General features: G+C 37.4%; 1 long non-coding RNA gene across 1 annotated transcript; it reads right to left on the reverse strand.

Annotated features, from left to right (window-relative positions):
- Nucleotides 1–296: 296 nt before the first annotated feature.
- On the reverse strand, nucleotides 297–20802 carry LOC115894624. Its single transcript, XR_004054767.1, has 4 exons — nucleotides 20714–20802; nucleotides 20000–20530; nucleotides 1563–1693; nucleotides 297–567 (listed from the first exon to the last, which is right to left on the reverse strand). It is a non-coding gene; the product is annotated as an uncharacterized LOC115894624 (long non-coding RNA).
- Between the last annotated feature and the right edge of the window lie 5411 nt (nucleotides 20803–26213).

Below are 26213 nucleotides of genomic sequence, written 5' to 3' on the forward strand. Positions count from 1 at the left end.
AAATACTAAACCTGTAGAAAAACAGAGCTAACACGGGACAAATCTACGAGGGCTGACTGACAGAGAATGAGGAATCTATTAAATCTTCAAAGATCTAATTTTCTGCAGCCCCCAACCTCCTTTGCTCTAGGCAATCCCAAATATCCAGCATTAATCATGCATTAGTTCCTCTTGCCCCAACTTCCTCTCCCATACCTCCTAAAATGCAGCGTAACATTTACCGCCATCCCTGGAACTGATTTGGTGCACACTACCACTCAACAGAAGAGTTTATATTTAAATTATGGACTCTCCAATAGTTTAAACATGTTTATTTTCCTCTTGCCTTGCTCTTGGTCTTGTCCACAGGAAATTTATTTTTGCCGGACAGCCATCCGTTTTTAAAAAGGTGCTTTGTGTGATGACCTTCTTTATCTTCTTTGCTGATAGTTTCATTTTCTTTGTGGTCTATTTGTCTGTACTGATATTTTTCTGTGTGATAAGAAGGTTATCTACCAAATGGCAGTAGACTTACTGCCAGTAGTGGCAGCTGTTCAATTTTATATGATCTTCTGAATCATAACTTTCCTAGGGAAAAGACACAGTGTATGTGCATTAAATGTGATTATTTTAAAATTTGCTTATTCACATATACAATCAGAAATACAGCTTTCCATCTTTGGGGCAGAAGAATAACTCTCCATAAAAAGAGGCCTTGCATTTTTCTGATGACGTTCACTCCAGGCAGCCTAACAGCTTTCCATTCTGTCTCCACCACTTCTCTAGCATTTGACTTTGGGCAGGATATTCAGTTTCTATGTCTTCACTTTGCTCATCCCCAAAGTGAAGACATAAATATTATCATCTTTGGTAGTATTGTTTGCAGGATTGAGTGAGTCAATATGTGTGAAGCTCTCAGTTGGTACCTGGCAGGTAGAAGACACTCCATGAGCGTTGGCCATTCTTATTGTTGCAGGAATAACTTTGTCTCAATGGCAATCAAAACATCATCTTGGGTTTTGTCTGTGTGACTGATGGACTGATGTTTTCATCACATCAACCATTATTTAGGATAGCATAATCTCAGTTGTTTAGGGATGTTATTAAGGAAGTTCAGTAACATTCAAGAAAGTCTCAGCAACACTATTCAATAATATTGAAGAACATATCACCTTTTGCAGTCAATTTAAATAACCAGGAAACTGTAAACAACCACACTTTTTCCAGAGCTGCTTTCCTGATGGGGCATGCAGAACAGTACAATTGGTACAATGTACGTTAGGTGTGGGCTCTTCTCAATGTTAAGTGTAAATATAAATGCAGGAATGTAAAAACTGTAAAGGCTATTTTAATTGTATGTGTGTGTGTTATGAAGGTATTCTGACAAAAATTGAAAATGTTTCTCTTAGTCCATCAGATGCAGAAACAAAGGAAGCAGTTCTAAAAGTAGTATGGGCTGCATCACGTTTTGAGATATAGAAGTCCGACAGGTACCTAGTAACATGTTAAGGCCAGGAAGAGGGAAGCTGTTAATGACTCCTCTCTTTACCTCCACCACGTCACTCAGCTGTGCTCCTACTTACTGCTCATTCAGCCCTGTTGGCTGCAGACTCTAAGTGTCTCTTAAATCTATCCCCACTGGTTATTCTCAACCATCTTGAGCTTGGGTGACTGCAGTAGTCTCCTCAATGGTGTCCAAATTCGATCTTCTCACCTAAAACCATAACCAGAGAAATATTTTTAAACCTGTATTGGGGCATGGTCCTTAGAGACTTAAGCCTTAAGTGACTTCCTATTGCCTACCCAACGAAGTCTCCAATCTTCAACTTGACCGTGGGGCCCTGAGTAACTGAGCCGTGCCTCCTGAACAGCCTGGGTCCCTCTTTGCTCTGCTCACTCAGTCGCGTTGGTCTTCCTGTCCTGGAGTGTGGCTCACTCTCCACACCATCAACTGTTCAATTGCTGCCTGCCCTTCAAATCTCAGCATCAACACTGTCCTTTGATACAGGCTTTTTCTTGCTGCACTGGCACCTCCGTCATAAACACCTGCCATTTCTAATCACACCAACCTGTGCTTCTCCTTTGGAAGTGTTCACCCTGTGTGGGATATGTGTTGACATTTTCTCCATTTGAATATGAGCTCCACGGGGACAGGCACCACATTTGTCTTGCGGCAGATGTTAGCCTCTGATTGGGCAGAATATCTGACATATAATTTTCAATGCTCGTTGAATATGTCAATACATTTAGGGAATGCCTAGATAATTTCTTAATACCCAATTACTATATTTTGAGATGGCTTGCTGAACTGGTTGACATTTGGATCTGAATAATGCCAGACCTACTTAATCAAATGAAATTTTAAATAATTCAATGAAGGTATTTGACCATGAAATGGAAATATAATGGAGTTGTTAAAAACATTGTCACCATAGTTGGAATGCTGTGTTCAAATACTGCCTGTGCAACTTAGATGTGTCCCCGGGCTAATTATTGACCTCTAGTTCCTCCACTTCCTCGGCTGTCAAATTCTTGTGAGAATCAAATACACGAAAATATCTAAAGCACTTACAAGCATAATAAGCCTAATAGTTCAGACACATTCATCTAAAAGGAAAAGTCTCTTCTCTTCTTCCATCAATTGGATGCCTGTCTTTCATATTTTCAAGCTAAAACATTAGATAATACAAAATTATAAAATTGCACAAAGGAAAAACTCTGAAAAATTTGTCCATGACCTTTCCTTTGACCAAATATCCAGATTGGTCTGGTCTGGACAATTTAGATGTTTGGAGTCGACGACCACATAGCACATATGCACTCCACCTGGTCACATGGATGGAACAAATCAACCTTGGTATCATCATCCAGAGTATTTGCTCATCCCAGGTTTTCTCCTTTCACTCACTGAGCTGAGTATAGACAGTCTTTCAGACACCTTCAGATTGTCCATGCCAGGAAATTTCCTACCCAGACAGCAGTGGGTGGCCCACTGAAGGGAGAAACCAAGCCTTTTGTCAGGATTCTTGATAAGCTGCCATTATCTGAGCAGAGGGTTTTCCTTTTGTCCTGACAAAAACGTCTGTATACATCGAATAGGATAATTTCCTATTCTACCACCTTAAGAATTCAAAATAATCTTTCATGGAAAAGCATTAGGAGCTTAACAAAAATCACACTGAGTTACTGTTTCTGGTTTTTCTAAATAACAAAGCCTTATTAGGTTCCTAAGTATGATTCAACAATTAAATCAAATGAAATTACTAAATTCCACCCCCCTCTTTCACTCACCCCAGACTGCTTTATAGAGGATGTAATCCATTGCGAGCTACTAAAGGGAGGACACTTCTTCCAAGGTATATTCACTCTTAAAAAGTGATCAGGTTGATTTGGATAAATATCTTTGAAGTCTTTTTATTTTAAAGAAGTTTCATTTAAAGTACAAGATTATAATTGGTCATTTTTGTCAAACTGAAAAAAGATCTTTTTGCCATCAATAATCCACTTTAGATATATAGTGATGCAAAAATATTTCATCTTTTAAGTTGATTGCATATTAGCACATTTTGGCCAATGAATTTATTTTTCTTTTTATTTCCAAAGATGCAATAAGGTAAGAGAAAAAAGCTTTTGAACAGGCTTTTAAACAGCCAGAAATGACATGATTTATTTGCATGAATTGCCCATATGGCTGAAGTTCTTCCTGTGTCATATTTTCAATACATTAAAATACTTTCTACATTATGATGCTTTATAAAATTATTCTCAGCAACTCTGGGGAATATAGCTATTATATCCTTAGGAAGATGAAATGATCCTCATTCTGCTGGGAGTTTAGTGTTATTAAAGAGGTTTATAAGCAGTAGATATGGAAACTAAATTTATTTACCTTAGTTTTCTTTTGTGTTTGTAATTAAGCATCATGAAAATGCAGAAAAGAACAGACACAGAAAGTAATAAATGTAATAATATTATATAACTTCACTGTACTTCAAATGTATATTGACCCATTTTGCCTTCAGAGTAAATGAACTTGGGAAATCATTTTATATATATATATATTAGATCCATATATCTAATATATATATTAGATCCATATATTTAATATATTATATATATATATATTAGATCCATAAATATATATGTACTTTTAGGACTGCTATATCAGAGGTAAATAAAGGGTTTGCTATTTCCCTGAATTTCCACTACACACATTTTAAAAGCAAAGTGGGTTTACTAGTGGTGACATTTTAAAACAGGAACATTTGGATGATTTGAAGTGAACTAATTCTGAGACTCAGTCATTACCATGGCAACACCAGGGTTCAGAAGTCTTCACATGGAGGCAATCATTGGGTACTCTCGTGTAAAACACAGATGATTTAGTCCTGCTTTTGTCAGAAAGGTTAAATGGATTCTTTTAATAAACTGGAAAATGTGCCAATACGTCCAATATCCCTGAAAGTAGATAGCACTAATGGTTCATCAAGCCTAAGTCTTCCCATCAAAGGGGTTTGACTTCCTTCAAAACGTGTGGGAGAGTCATTTCCCCCCATTTCTGAGATGGTATGTTGTTAGCCTTCCCAAAAGCAAAGAACACTCATTGATTCCTTTATTCAATTTTACAAATCATTCCTTGTGTATAACTTTTGCTAACAAAGCAAAATAAATTTCCTGCCTATCCATCCAAAATATTCCTGTATCACAAAGGTTAAGGAAGGGATAAGCATAAATGTTCCACTCTCCCCCTTGGTGGAGGAAGGTGAAGTGAGAAAAACAAAACAAAACAGAGCAGAAACTAAGACGCTTTGAGAAGGCTCTCACGACATTTTCTTGACTGAGGGTCATCACAGACAATGCCTTCTCCACTTATTTATTTGAACACTTAAGGAGAATAAAATTAACTCTTGGTATCTTTAACTGTTTTTAGGGTTAATTAGATTTTCTGTAACAACATACAAACATATGCAACTCACAGTCATCAAAGGTGATACCCGTTGGTGGTGGCGGGATGGAACAGATTTTAAGTGTAAAGCTGTGTGTAGACTGCTCTTGACCATGTAGTATTTCCAGAAGACCTTATCAAGTAAGAGGCTTTGCATAATTCTGTAACTGTGTGTTTAGAGCTTCCCGAGGAACCATCACAGATTGAGAGGCTCTGGGACATGAGCACAGCCATAGCTTCCAGTCTTTTCTATGTGTGTTATCTATGGGGTGGTCTTTATTCCAAGTGAATCATTTCCATCCTGTACACCAGTACATGTGCTGAGCACACTTTCATAGACCAAAAATAGAAGTGATGATTAACAAAATTCCTCCATAGGATTTATAGAGGATTGGGAAGAGAATTAGAAAGGAGGTTGAGTTCACCCCATGTGCATTTGAGAGGGTTCAAGACTTGCCTTCCTCCAATTTACAGACATCCACTGAGAAACCACTGAGCACAAGTACAAGGCAGTTGCAGAAAAATCAGATAATGTCTGAGTCCCCATAGAGCAGGAAAGATGGTCATGCCATTTATGTATAGGCAAATAGTTCATTTTCAATATAAGAAGTGTTTAAAACAAAGTCTTCTATAGGACCAAACGATACTATGAGTTTTGGGAGTCAGGGAAGAAAAAATACTTTTTGCTTATTGACCTCTCTTAATGTAGTGAAACACAACTATCAAATCTTAGCAAGAAACGGGACACGGCCTTGTTACTATTTTTTCCACATCATGATATGGTTTCTGTGAGCCGGGAGTCCACAGATTCCTTATGGGGGCGAATCAGGTGTCAGCTGGGCTGTGTTCTCAGCTATGCAAGAATCCACTTTCAATCTCATTCAGGTTTGGGGCAGAATCAGCTTGCAGCTGCATGACTCAGAGCCTCAGGTGTTGCTGTTTGTTGACGAGATACGGGCCTTGGCGTGGGGATGCTCCCAACATGGCAGCTCACGTCATGAGGCCAGCGAGGAGGGTCTCTCTTCTGCCTACCAAGATGGAGCTTACACAGTACAACGCAAAGCCTAACCACTGGAGCGACATCCGTGAAGAACGAGGAAGTCAGCCGTCTCGCTTGCGTTCAAGAGGAAAGGACGTAAGCATGAGGGCCCCCTGGCTTCTATTCACCACACGATCTACGATCCCATTTTACAGAAACAGTGTCTGAAATGATGGCTTGCCAGAATTCCCATGGTGGAAGACAAACCCATCTTTAAACACTGTCTCTGGGTCTCTCTTGACCACTGCTCCTCCAGTGCAGGGCATGGAAGATAACCTTGAGTCACGACTCATGGAAAATGGTTAATGTTCTCCCAGATTCCTGAACAATTAATTCTTCACTTTCCAGAGTTCTTCCAAATATAGATTATTGGTGCTGCACTAGCAGTGTCCTGGAAACACTCAGCTTTTCAGTTCAGCTTTCTTTTTCCTATAATGAACTTGGTTATATATGGCTAAGTTTTAGATATAATTTTCAGTTCAGCTTTCTTTTTCTTGTACTGAACTTGATTATATAGTGCTAAATTTTATATGGATTTAAAGCCAAAAAACTGGAACTCCTGGTGGCTAAGACCAAAGGATATTAGTGTAAAGAGAGTGGAAATGGGATTGACCAAGTGGTATAAATTTTTCCAAATTTTGGCTTCCAACATCCTAATTTTATTTTGAATGGAATTGTTGGCATATTCCCAGTGTATCAAATAAGTAAATGTGATTTCTGATTCATTCATTCACTTAACATATTCATTGAGGGACAATTCTGACAGGCACATCTAGGAAGCTAAGCTTGGACGTGATAAGGTTGCTGGCCCTCAAGTTGTTTTTGTTTTACTGGGGAGATAGGTAATAGCCAGCATATAATGTGATTGTGTGTGTATGTGTGTGTGTGTGTGTGTGTGTGACTTTAGGAAGTAGAAGTCGTCAGAAGAAAAATAAAACAAGATAGGTAGATAGAGAGTTCCCTGAGGGAAGGTAACCCTCTAATTAAAAAGCCAACTGAAGACGTTCCTCTTAAAAAATAGCATTTGAGCAGAGAGCTGGATGAAGTAGTGATAGAATGAGCTGCGTGTTGTTCTGGGGCAGGTATGTTTCAATAGAGGCAAACGCAGGCATTACCACCATGAAAGAGCAGACTGAAGTGGGTACAGCAGGTATAGACAACTCTTTTGAAATGTGTTGTGAAATCGTAGGAGAGGGTTTATAATCAGGGAAGGTTTTGTTGATGTTGTAGTTCTTACAATGAAAGGTATTACAACGTATTTATGAGGATATAAAAATCATACCAAAGAAAAATAATACTTGATGAATTAGTGGAGTAAGTGAAAATGTCAAATGCAAAGGCCTTAAATAGGCACAAGAAGATGAAAGCCATTTCTCATACAGTATTGGATAGGAAGACAGGTTCAGACACAAGGAGCTTGGCAGCCTTGATGGAAAGTAATTCCCTAGATTTCTCCTGAATGCTTCCACTTTCTCAGTGAAATAAGAAGCTAAGCCATCAGCTGAGAGTGAGAGGAAGAAAAGATGATAGAGACTGGAGAAGAGAGACAAAGTTGAGAAATTTATTGTTTGTTAGTGAGAGAAAGACCAAATTAAAGGTAAGATTGCTGGACAGAGCCAAAGGTGCACTTCTATTTGTCCAACCAGAAATCTCAAAGGTAATTTGTCAGAATGATTGGGTATTTTCTTGTAGCCATATTTACCTGCTCTGGTCTAGCCAAGGTGGTGTTTGGCCAAGCTCATCCACTAGAGAGATAAGGGTCAAGGCAGCTGTGAGTATAGCCACGGGTGAGATTAGTGTGGGAAGGGGCCACTGGCAGAGGTGGGGGCACTACGAACAAGGGAAGGACAGGGAGTGAGAAATGCTGAAGGCCTTGAAGAATCGTGGAAGAGGCATCTAGGACGAGTTGCAGAGGCCAGTGGGGAGCTTTCTCAACTGGTCTTTCCCCTTTCCTGGACTGTCCACTCTGAATGGCCCTATGCACAACACCTATGACTCTCGATAGGGAAGAGGCTATTGTCAGTGTCTATTTTAACTGGGTGATAATAGTAGTAAAATAGTTGATAACAGGGTGTGTTGTCACCAGTGAATTAAAAAAAATGATAGAACCATCAGAAATCTGTTTTAAAAACAGCAGAGGTAAAAACAGAAAAAAATGTGCTTGTATCACAGGACTACCACACTCACCCTCAATGCCCCTTTTCTATCATTCCAAACACATACTAGAGACCACCTGTCCAAGACAGAATAGAGCAGTTACACTTTAGCAGAAACCTGAGGTCATTTTACACATCGAATCAAACCCCGTTCCCGTTGTGATGTACAAACACACATGCAAGCGCCAAACTACAGAGGCGAAAGAAGAGGTGAAATCTCAAAATCTGAGGATCTGACCGAAGAACTAGCTAGCCTGGAGAATAAACCTTTGAGTAAATGGAATGTTGATACACAACATATGAGTCTGAAATTCAAGCGAACAGGTGGGGATGGAAACATACATTTCAGAATGTAAATGTGAAAGTCATTAAAAGCTACAAGGCTCGGCCGGGCGCGGTGGCTCAAGCCTGTAATCCCAGCACTTTGGGAGGCCGAGGCGGGCGGATCACGAGGTCAGGAGATCGAGACCATCCTGGCTAACATGGTGAAACCCCGTCTCTACTAAAAAAATACAAAAAACTAGCCGGGCGAGGTGGCGGGCGCCTGTAGTCCCAGCTACTCGGGAGGCTGAGGCAGGAGAATGGCGTAAACCCGGGAGGCGGAGTTTGCAGTGAGCTGAGATCTGGCCACTGCACTCCAGCCTGGGTGACAGAGCGAGACTCCTTCTCAAAAAAAAAAAAAAAAAAAAAAAAAGCTACAAGGCAGAATGGAATTAGCATTAGAATGAGTGCAGGCAGAAACAAGAAGAGGCTCAAGAACCGAGCCTTTGGTGGCCCCGTGTTATAAGGATAAAGACAAAAAGGGGAAATAAACTGAGAAGGATCAGCCAGAAAGTATGAGGACAATCCAGGAAAGCTGGTGTCTTGAGTAGCAAGTGAAAAATGTATTGGAAGGAGAAAGAAATGGGGTCGGTATTCTATTCTTCTTCCTCGTTGCTACCTCCAGACCATTCATCTTCCATAAAAACTTGCATCTATGTACAATACTTCTACAGCACAGAAAGATGAAACATGGATGTGGATTTTGATTTTAGGTGTTAGAAACGTAGGGGTTGTTGAGTGCATTCATAGTAATAGATTCGATCCCAGAGTAGAGGTTGATTTTATTAGAATAAATCTAAGAGAAGAGTTGTAGGGAAAAAAACAAGTACAAGTAACTATTTCTTGGGGATTATTCTGTTTGAGAGTGGGGGAGGACATCGGCTGGAGAAGGATGTGGGTTAACATTATTTTTTTAAGATGAAAGAAACAAGAGCATGTTTATACACTGAAGGGAATGACTTATTAGTGAAGAAAAACGTGTGAATGCAGAGGAAAAATGGGAAACTTAATTGAATGATATTCATAAGTGGTTGAATAAGACAGAGTCTAATGCACTTTACGGGCTGGGCCCCAGAGAGGAGCATGACTGAGCCACCCACAGCAAAAGAAGAGAAGACGGAATGCACAGACCCATATTCAGTCCGTTGAGGGAGCCTGTAGGAATTTTCTGACTGGCTTCTATTTTCTATCTGAATCAAAAAATCAAGAAACCAGTTTGGTGTGAGAATGGAGGAGGAGGTGTTGGAAGTTGGAGGAGAGGAAAGGTGTGAAAGAGAAATGTGAAAGAGGAGAGTGAACAGGAAATATGTTATGCGTGTAGTTGCCAGGAGGTATTAGGAGCCCTTTTGGGGTTAGTGATCGTGAACTTAAAGTTGGACCTGCCAGCATGGATGTGCGTATTTCTCCAGCCCTGATTAGTTCCATAAAAGGTTGTACAAATGTAGGTATGGAAGAGGCAGAAAGTTGGTTATACTCAGCCCGTGATGTATTTTTTTCCAAGCAACCATGATGAAGCGAGGGGAGGATAAACATTTGGGGTATACACCAGGTAGTAACTGTGCTTAGGGGCCATGGAAATTATTCTGCGTGAAGGGAAAAGTGAATTGGCAAAAGAGAGAGTAAAGGTATGGTAGGATTAAAGGGTTGTGGGTTCCTGTGAGGTCAAAGGGTTCTAGAGGGAGTGAACTAGGAAGATGGTGTTTGGAGAGAAGGATACCTGGTCCTTGGTCATGACCACAACTAGGAAATGACCATGGGATCCGTGGCTGAGTTGAGTGAGGACAAGCTTATGAAAGGAGGGGATTCCCAGGAACTGAGAGGCCTGGCTGTTGAAAGGATCACCTACACAAGAATTCAGATTACTAAGAATAATAGCAACACAGAATGGGATCTGATAGCTGGTAAATGAACAGCAGTAAGGAGCAGGAGGAAGAAGATGTGTGATATTCACAGCAGGGTTTTCATGGAGGGGACAGTGTCAGAAAGCGGGAATGAGAAGTAGGGAATCACGCACCTTCTCTCTAGGTTTAGTAGAAGCCTGTGAAACAGAAGCAGCCCCACCATGGAAGCAGACATCCAGCTTCCTTCCATTGCCAAGTGCTCCATTTCCTCTACAACCCCCCGGCCAAGTTCCTGAGAAATGAAATGTGGTTGTCCAAACATTTGTTTTGAATCTTGTCATGCCAGCTTGTAATGAATGACTCCTCTGTCATGCTGTCACCCACAGTTCCATGGTCTGGAGTTGAGAGTGGGAGCTAGGAGTGGCTGGGGGTTGTGATTTGGTTATGATTTGGTTTTGCTATCTATGACCCCATAGAGACTGCTGCCTTGTTAATTAATGTGAAATTCTTTTCAGAAAAAAATCCTGCAGTTAGGAAGTTATGTTGCATGTAAAAACATGAAAAATATTCTACATTTTTTTTGATAAAATATATTATATTACAATTCTGTTTTTCTACCCAATTAGTATCTGGCCAACATGACAGTATCTTGCTCAGAAACAATCCAGTGAAAGGCAGTGTGTGAAACGAGAGTTCTACAGTGTTTCCTCCTTCCTTTGTCCTCCTGTTGGGACTTTTTGCATGCACAATGTTTATTTTGGCTAATCTTTAGTGGTAGCCTGTTAAGGCTGTGCCTCCAATGCTTCCAAACACTCAGATTGTTTATGGAGCATAAGAGCGATCACAATTAACTTGATTTGTATCTTTCTTAAATAGGGAAACATACTTAGCTAGAGACCAAGTAACTAAAACCAAATGTAATTGGAGTAATGTGTTTACAGCACACTTTTAGCAAAAAGAGATATTTACTACTTTCCAACTCAACACACACACACACACACACACACACACACAAATGTTCACACTGTATGCACATCCTACCACACATACACATAAAAGATTTAAGTGCTAAAAACAAAACAAATCAAAACAGTTATTTAATTACATAACTTTAAGTCTGCTGTACGATACAATGAATCTTGAAGTCTAGAATGTAAGTTTGGAAACTTAATCCTCAAAAAGAGTATAATCACTACATTTCCGTTGTTTAAGTCGGAAAAAGAACAAATGGAAGCAAATAAGAAAAGATGAAAACAGAATGCTGAGCTGTATTAAGTCATAGTACGTTAAACATACTGTTTCTTTAACAATACTATGTTTCATTGCAAGTTGTTGCACAAAGACTGTCATAGGAGCTAAACTGTGATGCGTTTTAATGAAGATATTGCATGGAATGCTAGCTGACTTCCTCTTCATATATTTGAAATTCTTTGCGGAATTACAACTTGTAATCGGAAACAGAACACCTGTTCTGGTCTAGACTTGTAGAAAAAACTGAATATTATAATATTATTCAATATTTCTTTACAGACAAATGAAATATATAACTGGAAAGTCAAGAGTTTGTGTATATGGTGCGGATGGAAACTTAGAGCTGATACTTAGAAGCCAAATAGGTGCGCAGCTCTGATCCTAACTTAATATATTCTTCTCTCCTTGCAGGGTGCATTGACTGGGAGCCTCAGGCACTCCTCCAGCAGGAAGTGAACTAGGATGCAACATCTGTTCTTTGTGCTCATCTAACATATATCCTTTGCTTCTTTTAGTTGTAGTTCAGTAGTAAACCTAAGTAAATGCAACCTCGAACCAAGATCAAATTGTCATTTCCCCCAACCATCCAGCCTAGATAAGCCATGTGTTTGTTCCCTGACGTCACTTGTAAAGCAAATGAAATACATATGCAGAGCTTTTGCTTACTATACTAGTGGAGTCTGAACATTGTACAAGCAAGTGCCTGCCAATTGCTTTAGGTGTTGCTGAGAAGTATAACAGTGGCCTGAGAACTGTGAAAAAGGGCACTTTCCATAATGACTTTGAACGGTAACATTCTGTTGAATAAGTTTGGGAAATAAGCATCAAGGCTCTTTCTTTTTGTGGAAGACAACAATTGGATCTTACTTTTCTACTTATTCTCTTGCAAATGAAATTGGTGAAATAAACACGTGAATCACTTAGTACTATTTATTTCCATTTGTCATGGTGGTTTTAGCTCGTGGAATCTCATTAGCTTTTCTCCCCATCTGCCATTAGCCTTTGTTCCTCTGCTGATATGTAACAACAATCTTTTAAATGTATTTGGTTTGTAAACATGGGATTTTTGTCTTGTGTTTATGCTACTGACTTTCATGTTAGACCATAAGAAATAATAACTAGAATTGTTATATAGAATAAGCAGTAATAGACCGGGTGCAGTGGCTCACGCTTGTAATTCCAGCACTTTGGGAGGCCGTGGCAGGTGGATCACGAGGTCAGGAGATCGAGACCATCCTGGCTAACATGGTGAAACGGCCTCTCTACTAAAAATACAAAAAATTAGCCATGTGTGGTGGCGGGCGCCTGTAGTCCCAGCTACTCGGGAGGCTGAGGCAGGAGAATAGTGTGAACCGGGGAGGCAGAGATTGCAGTGAGCTGAGATCACGCCACTGCCCTCCAGCCTGGGTGACAGCGAGACTCCGTCTCAAAAAAAAAAAAGCAATAAAAACTAGAATTGTTATGTAGAGCAATAATCACTAGAATTGTATACAGAATTGTTCCTTTTTCATTCACTTATTTATAACTGTTCATTAGAACTAAGGCAATAGTTATGTTCAGTAAATTAAAGACTACATAACATTTCCTAATGCAAAACAGTGAGGACATCCCACTAACTATCACAGTCGTCTATGAAAGTTTTCAGACTACTTGGTTTCATTGAAATGTTAATAATAGCTTTTTATTTGTTCATAATAACATCTCTTACATGATTCCTTTTGTTGTTCACTCAAGCAAACCAATATCCAAACATCAAGGTACCTTCAGACAACAACTCTGAGAGTCGTTCCCAGAAAAATTACATGCGGTAAAATTGTCTTTAAAAGAGAAAATATGCAAGGTCTCACAATGTTTAATTCTAACGTAAGCAAAGAACAAAATTTTGACCTTTAAAAAATTAACTCACTAAAAAAAAACTTTCCCACCTTTGTCTCCCAATTCATTACGAAGAAGCAAAAAGAAGCCAAACTATTGAAGCTAGTCCCCTGCAAGGAGACACTCTTTTATTGGGTGATTTTCCAAAAAATCCCTGGAAATCTGTGGTCTTAAAAATGTACGACCTAAGTATATCAATCAGAATGAGCATTTCTGAGGTTGATTTCAAATTTGTGAATAAACAGATAAATATTTGTCAACAATTTCAAATTTCTAGATCTTGAAATGTTTTTGATATACTGAAGAAGACAAATTATCAGTATTTCTTCATCGGCTGTTATATACTTTTGCTAATGTGAATGTTTTAGAGGACAAAAGGAAGATGGTGCAGAGACAATTTTTTATAACTTTTTCCCCACCATTGCCAGCAGTCTATGATTTCTTTTTTATGTCCATTTATTTGGCAGGAGTTGCTAATTTTATTGTTGCCATTTTTTTTCCATGAAGAGCTGGAAGATAAAGCTATTCTTTAGTTTTCTTATCTGCAAATGGCATCCCATGGGTCCTTAGCAAAGCACAAAAATGAATTTCAGATACCTGCCATTATTCTGCTGCTGTCCTTAAAATAACCTTCAAAGTTGCAAATATTCTCATCCAAAATGGGATGCAGATTCATGACCTAGTCAAGAGATTAGTGAAATACTTAAACAATTGGAAAAAATCATAGCTGCAGTCACAGTATTATCTATATAATAGACCATTTAATCAGGAATGAAACAACAGGCATATTTTGAATATGGAGGAATTCGAAAGAATCACATGTCCTAATTTCAATGCCTATTACTTAGCTACAGTAATTAAAGTAATGTGTTACTGGCACAAAGACAAACAAATAAAACAATGGAAAAGATGAGAGAGCCTAGGAATATACCTTCACTTATATGATTAAATTATATTTGATAAAATTGCCAAGACTACTGAATGTGGAAAGGGTAGTGTCTTCAACAAGTGATGCTGGAAAACTAGATATTCACATGGAAAAGAGTGAAGTTGGAACTTTATCTTTCACTATACACCAAAATAAGCTCAAAGTGGATTAAAGCCCTAAGTATAAGACCCAAAACTATAAAATTTCTAGATGAAAATATAAGGGAAAACCTTCATGACGTTGGACTTGGCAATAATTTCATGTCTATGACACTAAAATACATACGACAAAAATTAAAAATAAACAAATGGGATGACATCAAACTGAAAGTTTTTGTAACTAAAGGACTCAATAAGCAGAATGGAAAGACAATCTATGGAATGGGGGAAAATATTTGCAAGTCATATATTTGATGAAAAATTAATGTCTGGAATATATAAAGAAATACAATGCAACAACAGAAAATAATAAAACACTAATTACAAATTGCCAAAAAACTTGAATAGACATTGCTACAAAGATGATATATTAATAGCTAGCAAACATATAAAAAGTACTCAACAGCACTAATCACTGAGAAAAGTAAATCAACAAGATATCAACAAGATATCACGACATGCCCATTAGGATGGCTACTATGTAAAACAACATCAACAACAAAACAAACAAACAACCACAACAGAAATCACAGAAAATGAATCTTGGTGAGGATGTGGAGAAATTGGAATTCTCTTGCACTCCTGGCAGAATTGTGTAATGATGCAATCATCATGAAAAACAGCATAGAGTTTCCTTAAATAATTAAAAAGAGAACTAGCATATGATCCAGCAATCTCATCTTTGGGTACTTATCCAAAATGATTGAGAACAGGGACCTGAAGAGATATTTTTACATCCATGTTCTTAGCAGCACTATTTGAAATAGCCAAGATGTGTAATAACCACAAAGTCTGTGATGGATACATAAAGCAGAATATCATTCAGCCTTAAAAAGGACAAAAATCCTTTGCTACAACATTGAGAAACCATCGGGACATTATGTAAAGTGAAATATGCTAGTCACAAAATGACAAATATTGTGTGATCCAATGTACATAGTATTAAAAAAGTCCAAGTTATAGAAACAGAATGTGGAATGGTGGTTACCAGAGGCTGTGGGCAGAGTAGAACAGGGCTGCTTAATAGGTATAAACTGAAATTTGCAAGATGAAAATGTATGGAGATGTGTCTCACCACAATGAGAATATACTTAACATTACTTAACTGTACACTTGGAAAATGGTTAAGATGGTAAATTTTATGTGTTTTCTGCCACAATAAAGAAATAGAAATATATGAAGTAAAAACTGATAGAACTGAAAAAAAGAACTAGACAATTCTTCAAATATGTGCTGATATTTTAACATTCAGCCTTATTAACTGATAAAAGAAATAGAAAGTTACTAAGAATATAGAAGACTTGAACAACTGTATCAATCAAATTAATCTGCTTGACACCAAGAATACTCCTTGTAACAAATTTCACATTATTCTCAAGTTCACATGTAACATTTACCAAAATAGACCATATTATGGACAATAAAACAGGTCTTAATTTATTTAACATGATTCATACCACATAAGATATGTTCTGTGATGAAAGTAAAATTAAATAAGAAATAAATAGCAGAAAGATATATGGACATTCCTGAATTATTTGGGTATTACATAACATACTTCAAAACAATCCATGTGTCAAATAACAAACCAAAATGGAAATATTAAAATATGTGAACTGAATGAAAATAAAAATGCATCATGTTAGAATAAGTAGGATACCACTGAAGCAGTGCTTAGCTGAATATATAGTACTAAACATCTATATTAGAAAAAGAGCTCCGAATTATTCACTTCACCTTCCAACTTAAGAAACTAGGAGAGAATCACCAAATTAATCGCAAAATATATAGAATAAATAAAACAGTAAATATCCGATAGTAATCAATAACAAAAATACAAACAATAGAGAAATTCAAAAAAGTAAAGATAAATCTTTGAGTCAATCAATAATTAATAAATCTCTAGCCAGAATTATGTGAAAAAAAGCACCAAATTTCCAAAGAATGGAAATGGCATTACTAAAGATCCATAGATATTAGGTAATAAAAAACAACATTGTAAACAACTGTATGCCAGGAAATATGACAACTTCAAAAAATGAACACACTTATTGAGAAAATACAACAATAGTCACTCAAGAAGAGTTAGATTACTTGAAGTACTCTACATTGTAGTTAAAAACCTGCCCCCACCAAAATTCCAGACCCAGATGATTTCGCTGATGAATTATATCAAATATTTTTGGAAAAATGACAACTCTACCCAAGTTTTCCCAGAAAATTTAAAAGGGGGAACCACTTCCCAACACATTTTGTGGCCTGGATTTACTCTGATATCATAACCAGACAATTATATTCATAGAAAATAAAGCATAGACTAATATTCATCATGAGCAAAAATGAAGAAGTTCTAACAAAATTATAACAAATCAAATTCAACAATATACAAAAATAATGACATATAAAAAGTAGGAGATATTTATTCTAAGAATTAAGGTTTGGTTTTATGTTTGAAAATTAATCTGAAATTACACACATTTATAAACTGAATTTCCTGATAAGTGTTCTTAGAAGAGTTAAGATAGACACATCTCAATCTGAAAAATGGCATGAGAAATGCCTAGAGCTAACATCAAACTTAGTAGCGAAAGATTGAAACTTTTTTCACTAAGGTGAGGAGCAAAACAGATTCAACTCTCACCAGTTTTATTTAACATTTTACCGGAATTTTTAGTCAATGAAATCAGGAAAGAAAAAGAAAAAAAATCACCAAGATTGGAAAGGAAGAAATAGTACTATATGTACTCATTAAAACTCTAGGCTGTGTTTTTTGGAAATTAGTGAACTGTTTCCAAAATAAATATAGAAATGCAAAGCATCTAAAATAGAATATGTTCAATAAAAAAGACAAAGTTGTACACCTAACATTATTAGATTTCAAGACTTATCATATGATGACAAATATGAGACCAAGAGAATAAATAGATATTCCAGAAGTAGATCTATACACTTACGAACAATTAATTTTTGACAAAGTTTTACAGAAGATTAAATGGAAAAAGGTTAGCCTTTAAATAAATGGTGCTCGACTAATTGGATATCCATATGTAAATAATGCATCTCTAATTCATACCATGCCTTATGTAAAATATTAACTCAAATAAGATTTAAGAGTTAAGTCTAAAACTACAGAAATTCTAAACAGAAATAAGTTATTTGTGACTTTAGAGAAGGCTCAGATAAATAATAGAATAAATTGATATGTTGTAATTCATCTAATTCATCAAAATTGAACTGCCCTTCCAAAGGTACCATGAATGAAAAGACAAGCTGCAGACTGGGAAAAACCATTCATCAAGCTATATGTGTAACGTCTAATAAAGAACTTGCATTCAAAATATTTTAAAAAATATTCTCAAAACTTAAAATAACAAACAACCCTATTAAAAGATGGGTAACTGATTTGAATAGACACTTCATCAAAGAAGAAATGTGGATAGCAATAGGCACATTAAAAGATGTTCAATGTACTTAGTTATTAGAAAAAGTCTAAATGAAGTGCACAATGTGACAGCATTATACACCTATTTGAATCAATTTCAAGACACTGTCCACACTAAATTTGGTGAAGAATCCTGAGAGAACTGGAATTTTCACACTACCGGTGAGAAGATAAAGCCATGGAGTTACTTTAGAAAATAGTTTGATGGTTGCTTAACATTTTAAATACATACCTACCTAAGGATTTATTGATTCCCATTCTAGGTGTTTCCCCACCGGAAGTGAAAGCATATGTCCATGCAAATATTTGTACATACAAATTCATACCAGTTTTATTTTTAACAGTGCAAATTAGGAAACAACCCAAATGTTCATTAACAGATGACTGAATATAAAAACGGTAGCACACCCATGTGATGAAATACTACCAAGCAGCAAAAATGAAGGAAGTATTGATACACTCAACTATGTGAATGAATCTCAAAAAACAAACAAAAAAAATCATTCTAAATGAACTAAGTTAAACAACAAAAAGTACACTGTATAGTTCCATTTACACAAAGTTCTAGGAAATGTAAGGTAATAGATAAGGCCAGGAAGTAGGTCAGTGGTTGCTTTGGGAAGGGGCAGCCAGTATCAGTTTTAAGGGGTGAACATATGCCAAAACCTATTAAGTGGTACATTTTAAACATGTAAAATTTATTTTGTATCCATTTTTTCTTAATATAGCAGTTAACAAAATGATAATTTTAACTACATTTATGACAATATTTTGGTCTGTGCTTCATGAACAATTAGCTGAATGATGGCTCAAAAATCTCCTTTTGACATGTGATCAGATGAAAGAAGATAGTAGATGCTGCAACATGTGTGCCAGTGGAGAATTTGTAATTCTTGCCACATAATGTAACTTAAAGTTTACCAAGAGACTATCTGGTTTAATGTAATAACCAAATGATCTTTTAAAGACATTCATACTCTCACTCACTCTTCTGCACTCATCAAATATTTAATTAGAGGCATGCTTTCTGAAACGTGTATGCATATTATGTTCTAAAAAATCAGATGCAAATTTTGTCTTTATGCTCTCATAGAAAAGGATGTTACACAAAGTATATACAAACAACGAAGTCGTTTTAAATCCTTAAAATACATAACAGAGAGCTTGATACACAGGATATACTTAACAACAATATCACATCATAAACAAGAGTGATCAAAGGATAGATCCAGTATCATGGGGCGTTTAGAGAAGGAAGATCTGTGTGTGTGTGTGTGTGTGTGTGTGTGTGCAGAAAGAGTATATTTGAGGGGAAGTACTGAGTGTCTAGAAAGCTTCCTGAATTGGATGACTTTGTGAACCAACTGAACACTGCCCTACAGCACAGGACTACAGGTAATATGAAGATGAAGCTGGGTAAATGGATCAGAAGAAGAAAAACAGATTTAGGTCTGAATTTTATATTTTTCCTTTTTTTAAAAAAAAAAAAATTGATTTCCCTTCCTCTTCATTGTAATCTTCATTAGTAGAATAGAAAATAAATTGAAAATAAATAATTAAAATGACAGTTTTATGGCATACATCAAAAAATGGAGATTTGTAAATTAATTATATATGAGAAGATAGCTACCTGCTCTTAAAAAATAAGAAAAAAGTACACAGCCATCACATAAAAAGTTTCCCATACCAGCTTTTTTCATAACTTGCACAGCTTCTTCCTTTCATCACTGGACTCAGTTTTCCACTGTCCTGACTCCAGTTTAGGATACAGTGCATTCAGTGCAGTTTCTAGCCATAAACTCTAGAGTATAGAAAAAGATTCACATTACTCTGGGCATTTGGTTCAGGAGTTTACCTTGGGTTTTAGGTTGGATGTTTTTACTCGCAAATGTTTATAAACCTGCTACTCCATGCAACTCACTGTTCTAGCACTAGATGAGAAATGCCAAAGAGTGAAAACACTTTCACCATCAATGGAGACTGCAGTAGACAAATACAGATGGTAGAGATAACACACCTACAATGTCGAAGAGGAAAAAAGTACTGAGTAAAGAACAGGCTCACTTCAAGGTTTTGCTTGCACCTTGTGGAGGTTCTAATTCCTTTTGCATCTCCTAGAGGTGTTTACTAGCTTCTATATGCATGTATTACCACACCATGAAGTAGTGTCTATATACTTGAGAGATGATACTTCATGCTTCTATTTCTTAGGACTCTTTTTTAAAGGTTTAATGTTTGAAAATGTTAGTAGGTGTTATACGACTGCATATGTTAAGTGAATGTCCCTTGCGTAGTTGAATGGTGTGGGAGTGCACTGTTAAACCATCTGGTTAGTCCAGTTGAAAAATCCCTCTTACTTGATGAGATGGGGATGTAGGCTGAGGAGCTGGCCTGGTTGAAGAGCTGTGGGAACACCCTCCTCCTTCCTTCCTTATTTCTTCTGAGGTGGGAATGTGATGCTCCAAAACACATTTCCTCTCTTTTCAGTTCCTTCTGTCTTTTTCTTAAGCTTAATAGTTCTGTGTTCTGGAAACTATTTCATTGGTTTTTGATTTTATAGTCCTCTCTTTAGTCAAATGTACACAGCCAAGGGTACTGAGGAGTAAACCAAAGTAGAACAATGTTACACCCCTTTCAAATTCATTCACACCTTCACCAGAGTGATGTTTCACAGGTTTTAATATTATCAGGTGACTTTCCTATGTAAAAGCACCTACTCACTCTCCATGACAAAGTCCAGCTCTTTGGCATAGCTTGTCCATATCCTTACCTCCCTACCTTTCCAGGTGTCTTTCCCATAGCCTTCTTTGTAGAATTCACTGCAGCCATACTGCTTTCCTAATGGCCTAACTGCCTTCCTTCTGCCTGCCGAAAAGTGTACCAGGCTCACTCGTGCCTTTGCTTCCTCGGATGCCTCCCTAGATCACGTTTTTACCTCCCTTGTTCATCTGGTTCTCCCCACCCTCCTACTTCAAGACTTGTCCTTCTAGGTCAGCAAATCTGGAGAGCTTCTCCTCTTGCTCTAGGGTGAGCCAAGTGCCTCTTTGCTCCCTTTGCCCAGTGTACACACTCTTGAAGCAATGCGTGATATTATGTTACTCTGTTAAATCACAGGTTATATCTTGGCATCTGTGCCTGGCACATAACAGGCACTCAGTAAGTATTTATTGGGCTGAAGTGAAATAGATAGTGTTTTAGGTAATCAAGTACAAAGCAGAGGTTTAAGAGACTAAATAGCTCAGTGTGATCATCTGTGTCATAGATTGTAGTAAAAATAACCTGTGAAAAGTGACTGATTATTGACAGGTAGCCTTGGGTATGCAGCTCAAATAGGCATTATAAAATAAAAAAGCATAATATTCCTCGTATTTTCAAAAAAACCTTCTGGCTTACTCAAAAGGTAAGTGTTCTTTAAACAACTTCAATGGAAAAGGAGTTACTTCCAAATCCTTGTAGAACTCCTTCTCAAGCCTGGAATAAAGCAAGGTCTACAGAGACAAAGTATAAATAAAACCATGATGCTGAGCTGGTACCACTATTGGGCTGCTAAGCAGTGCTAAGCATTGCCTTCAGATGAGTTACCTAGACAGATTCCACAACTATAAAGTGAGACGAATAATAATACATAAAACCCTAAGCAGTTGAGTAGATTAAATTAAATTATTTATGTAGAGCAATTAGAACAGTACTATACCTTATAATATTTAAAACAGAAATGTAAATTCTGCTTTTTTTCCAAGGGTCAACTCCACACAGTTTTGCAATGGACCCTTCTCCAGCCCTCCAAAAGCTGAATATTGTTGTGTATCATATCCAAATTCAGTATCATCAGGGCATAGAGTAAGTGCCAACTGTAAGGCCATAGCTATACGTCCACTCCGCTGAAATACATTGTGTACCTTCATTCTTAGATTTGGGTCATTGCATTTCATCCTCTAGAGTGAGAATAGACTGCACGTTGGAGAGGTCAGGGAAATTATGTCTTTCTATGTCTAGCCCTTTATAGGTCTGATCATTTGAGTGCTTGACACCATCTATCCACTTATCTATCCATACAATAATAAAACACGGGAGTAAAGTAGCTCTTATCTCTAGTGGGAGAGTGCATATATTTTATATGTCAGTTCTTTAAAAGGGGAAATTCTTTCGGAGCTTCAGAAAATATCACGGAAGACTTAAAGGAATGTTTGGGAAGAACATGCCTGAGTATTACCTACTAGAATTACAATTTTACTGCTTTAAAGTAATTATAATTTTCATTGCAGGATCTATTAAAAAGGCTTTTACCTGACAGTAATTCTTCTTGTACTTACAGGTCATTATTACAATGAAGGGAAGAAAGGAAGACATGAAGGGGAAATGGGACTATTTACCAAGTGTATCTGCGTAGACTAAAGGAGACAAGAGGAAGTACTGAGCACCTTGATTCCTGCAGAAAATTAATATGAAGCATAAGAATTCTTCCCCAGCTTCTCATAAGCCTGCTTATTCAAAGGGTGAGTAGTTGATATTATTTTACATCCCATTCATATTTCTTTACTAGATAATTTTATTTCAAATCTAGTCTTAATTTTTTCTGAACCTTCTAGGATATATAACATTTTATATGATCATTTATGCCATCAAGAATGGAGATTTATATTCTTTTCTATTCACATGTTTATATAAATCATTGAGCACCTCTAAATGCCAGATTCTGTAATTTTATATATTGTTAATAAGTATCTTCATGGCTGGGCATAGTGGCTCATGCCTGTAATCCCAGCACTTTGGGAGGTCGAGGTGGGCAGATCATCTGAGATCAGGAGTTTGAGATCAGCCTGGTCAACAGGGTAAAACCCCGTCTCTACTAAAAATACAATAATTAGCTGGGTGTGGTAGGGTGCACCCATAGTCTGAGTTACTAGGGAGGCCAAGGCAGGAGAATCGCTCAGACCTGGGAGGCAGAGGTTACAGTGAGCCAATGTCGTTCCACTTCACTCTGGCCTGGGTTCCAGAGTGAGATCCCGTTTCAATAAATAAATAAATAAATAAAGTATCTTAATGACAGACATTTAAATATATATAAATATTTCCACTTATATATGGGAAGAGAGATCTGAAATTTTAAGCAACTTTTATCCAAAAAAGCTTTTTTTTCCCAAAGTTCCTCCAACATCTGTAAAAGAAGTAAAGTCACTTATAGATCTATCTTACTTCAGAGCCTGTGTCTTCCTCTACCATACAACACTGCATGTTCACAGACACAGAAGCCTTTTACATTTCTAAAATAAATAAAACATCCGAACTTCAGTTTTAAAAAAATGCATTCTACAGATCCACCATAGACTAAACGACCAAACATAGTCAGAGGTGTTTACTTGTTTGTTTTGGTCCTAAGGAAATCTTCAAACTGCCCTAGAACCTCGTGTATCCAATGAGTGCAGTTTGGACATTGAATGAATGGTGATGTTAAATGACCTATGGAGCAAGATGTAGGAACACGTTCAAGAGTAAATAACATATTTGGCTTCCGAGGTATAAAAAAGGAGGGAGACTTTCTCAGGACATTTGGGTACCCAGTGCTTCATACTCAGGAGGTTTTCTATCTTCAAGTCGTGAAATAAACTATGCTTTAAAGAAATGCTGCATCAGCAGAAAGTGTTTCAAATATAAGGAAATTGTCATAGCTTTGGAATTATGTCAAATATCATTTTAACTAAGAAAGCCATTTTCTTTCCATATGTTTATCCAGAAGAAAATTTGCTGGACAAAATAAATATAGAACAACTTAATGTGTAGTCATTAATGTTTCGATCAGCAGTTACTATGAAATATGAATAATCTAAAAATCATTTTAGCCATTTGTTTTTAATAAATCTCATTTGTGATTGATTTATTAAAAACAGGGCCTCCAGAAGAAAGAAATTTAATACCTTTCCTCCATCATTATGAAGGCACTAATACTGACGTAACTAAAATTAGATGGCAGCTTGTGGGAGGAAGAGATGATGTAGAGATGGTGTGTAACCTGGGTAAACAGTCTCTCGACTGTCTAGAGTTGGCTGTATGAATCTGTTGTTGGCTCCAGTTGTAAGAACTAAGGTTTGTATGTAAGGGCAAACATCCTTAATTTGCTTAGCAAGTCGTATGTATTTGATGGACCGCTGATGTTTTGTTTGTTGTGTGTTTTTTGAGACGGAGTCTCACTCTGTTGCCCAGTCTGGAGTGGAGTGGTGCGATCTCAGCTCACTGCAACCTCCACCTCGCAGGTTCAAGTGATTCTCCCACCTCAGCCTCCCAGGTAGTTGGGATTACAGGCACCCACCATCACGCCTGGCTAATGGCTAATTTCTTTTTTTTTTTTCAGTAGAGACTGGGTTTCACTATGTTGGCCAGGCTGGTCTCGAACTCCTGACCTCGTGATCTGCCCACCTCGGTCTCCCAAAGTTCTGGGATTATAAGCGTGAGCCACTGCACCCAACCCTGATTTTTAAAAGGGATTCTAGAATTTCAGTTGAACATGTGATTTTGAAGCAGCTTCATATCGAATAGGGAAATCAGAGTAAGTAAACCACTACAGGAAAATCAGGAAGGCAGGCTCCAATGTATGTTTTCTGTGTATAGCCTACTTTAATAAGGAAATAGAAATCATAAGAGTAGCCTTTATCTAGTGGCCTAGAACTTGATTATGAAAAGTGTTACTGAAGACAAAGGAAACATGACCTCATGCCAGTGTCCGGGAGCCTTACAGGAACGGAAAGGACCCAAGTGGAACAGCTGGTAACTGAAACTCATCTCATCAATTTCAAGTGTAGTCCCTCTTCCCAATTCGCCAGAGAAAACACAGTCAGCTTTGCATACAGTGTCTGGTGTCGGAATGACTAAACAACTGGCTTCCATCCCTTCAGGATCGTGGACAGAGAGCCAAGCCGTACAACCAGTATGCCCGCCCGGTCAGCTGCGAGTCAGACAAGATGAAGAATGCCTGACATTATGGGTCACTGCTTTGAAGTGTTCAGAGGCCAGAATAGTTCAAAATAATTGTGTTAATTATTAAAAGTAGAAGAAGTAGAAGCCAAAATTATGCCTGCCTGTATTTTAGTTTTGAATGTGTGGAGATCAGAAATTAAAAAAAAAAAATTATGAGTTTCACCTTTTAAACTTTGAGAAAAGACCGTAAGAACCAGTGTTTTCGTAAATCATCTTCAACAGTAATTTACTCATAAAAAGAATATAACTCATGATACCGTGTAAACAAAAGGCTAATAAATGCTGGTGTAAATAAGATTAAAGGAGGACAAAGATTAAGGAAAGTAGCACATATCAAAAAACAAATAAATGAGAAATTTTCAGAGCTTGAATATACAAACAGGCACATCAAAAGAGGTTCAGTGGAAACCTAATGCAATGAATGGGACAATTCATGTTTTTAAACATCCCCTGGAACCACAGAAAATACCAACAGAAAAATCTGGTCACGTACAAGAGATAAGAGTCAGGGGTCCATGGGTGTTCTTCTTAGATGACAAGGACACTTCAGTTTTATGGCATTGCTCCCACACATCCATAACCCAAGTTTCATCATGAGCAAGCCTCAGCCAAAGAAAAATTGAGATGTATCTTACAACGTACCCGTTCAGGCTCTTTAAAAATGTCAAAGTTGGCCGGGCACCATGGCTCCCGCCTTTAATTCCAGCACTTTGGGAGGCCGAGATGGGTGGTTCATTTGAGGTCAGGAGTTTGAGAGCAGCCTGGCCAACATGAAGAAAACACAACTGTACTAAAAAAACATACCAAAATTAGCCAGGTGTGGTGGTGTGGGCCTGTAATCCCAGCTACTTGGGAGGCTGAGGCATAGGAATTGCTTGAATCCATTAGGTGGAGTTTGCAGTGAGCAAAGATCTTGCCACTGTACTCCAGCCTGGGAGACAGAGCAAAACTCAATCTCAAAAAACAAAAGCAAAAACAAAAAAGCCAAAGTCGTGAGAAACAAAGTAAGACTAAGGAACTGTCACAGATTAGAGGGGTCTGAGGAAACATGAAAGTTAGATGAAATAGGGTATGCCACTCAAAGTTCTAGAACAGAAAGCAAGACATCAGTTGAACAACTAAAGAAATACAAATAAAGTCTATTTTAGTTATTATTGTTGTACCAATGTTCGTTTCTTAGTTGTAGCAAATAAAACATCATTATGTAAGATGGCAATTTTAGGAAAAGTGGGGGCAAAGATATACAGTAATACTTTGTATTATCTTAGAAACTATCATCAATATTTTAATATAAAATTATTAGAAA

This window comes from Rhinopithecus roxellana, chromosome 18, assembly GCF_007565055.1.
Source record: "Rhinopithecus roxellana isolate Shanxi Qingling chromosome 18, ASM756505v1, whole genome shotgun sequence".
Lineage (NCBI taxonomy): Eukaryota > Metazoa > Chordata > Mammalia > Primates > Cercopithecidae > Rhinopithecus > Rhinopithecus roxellana.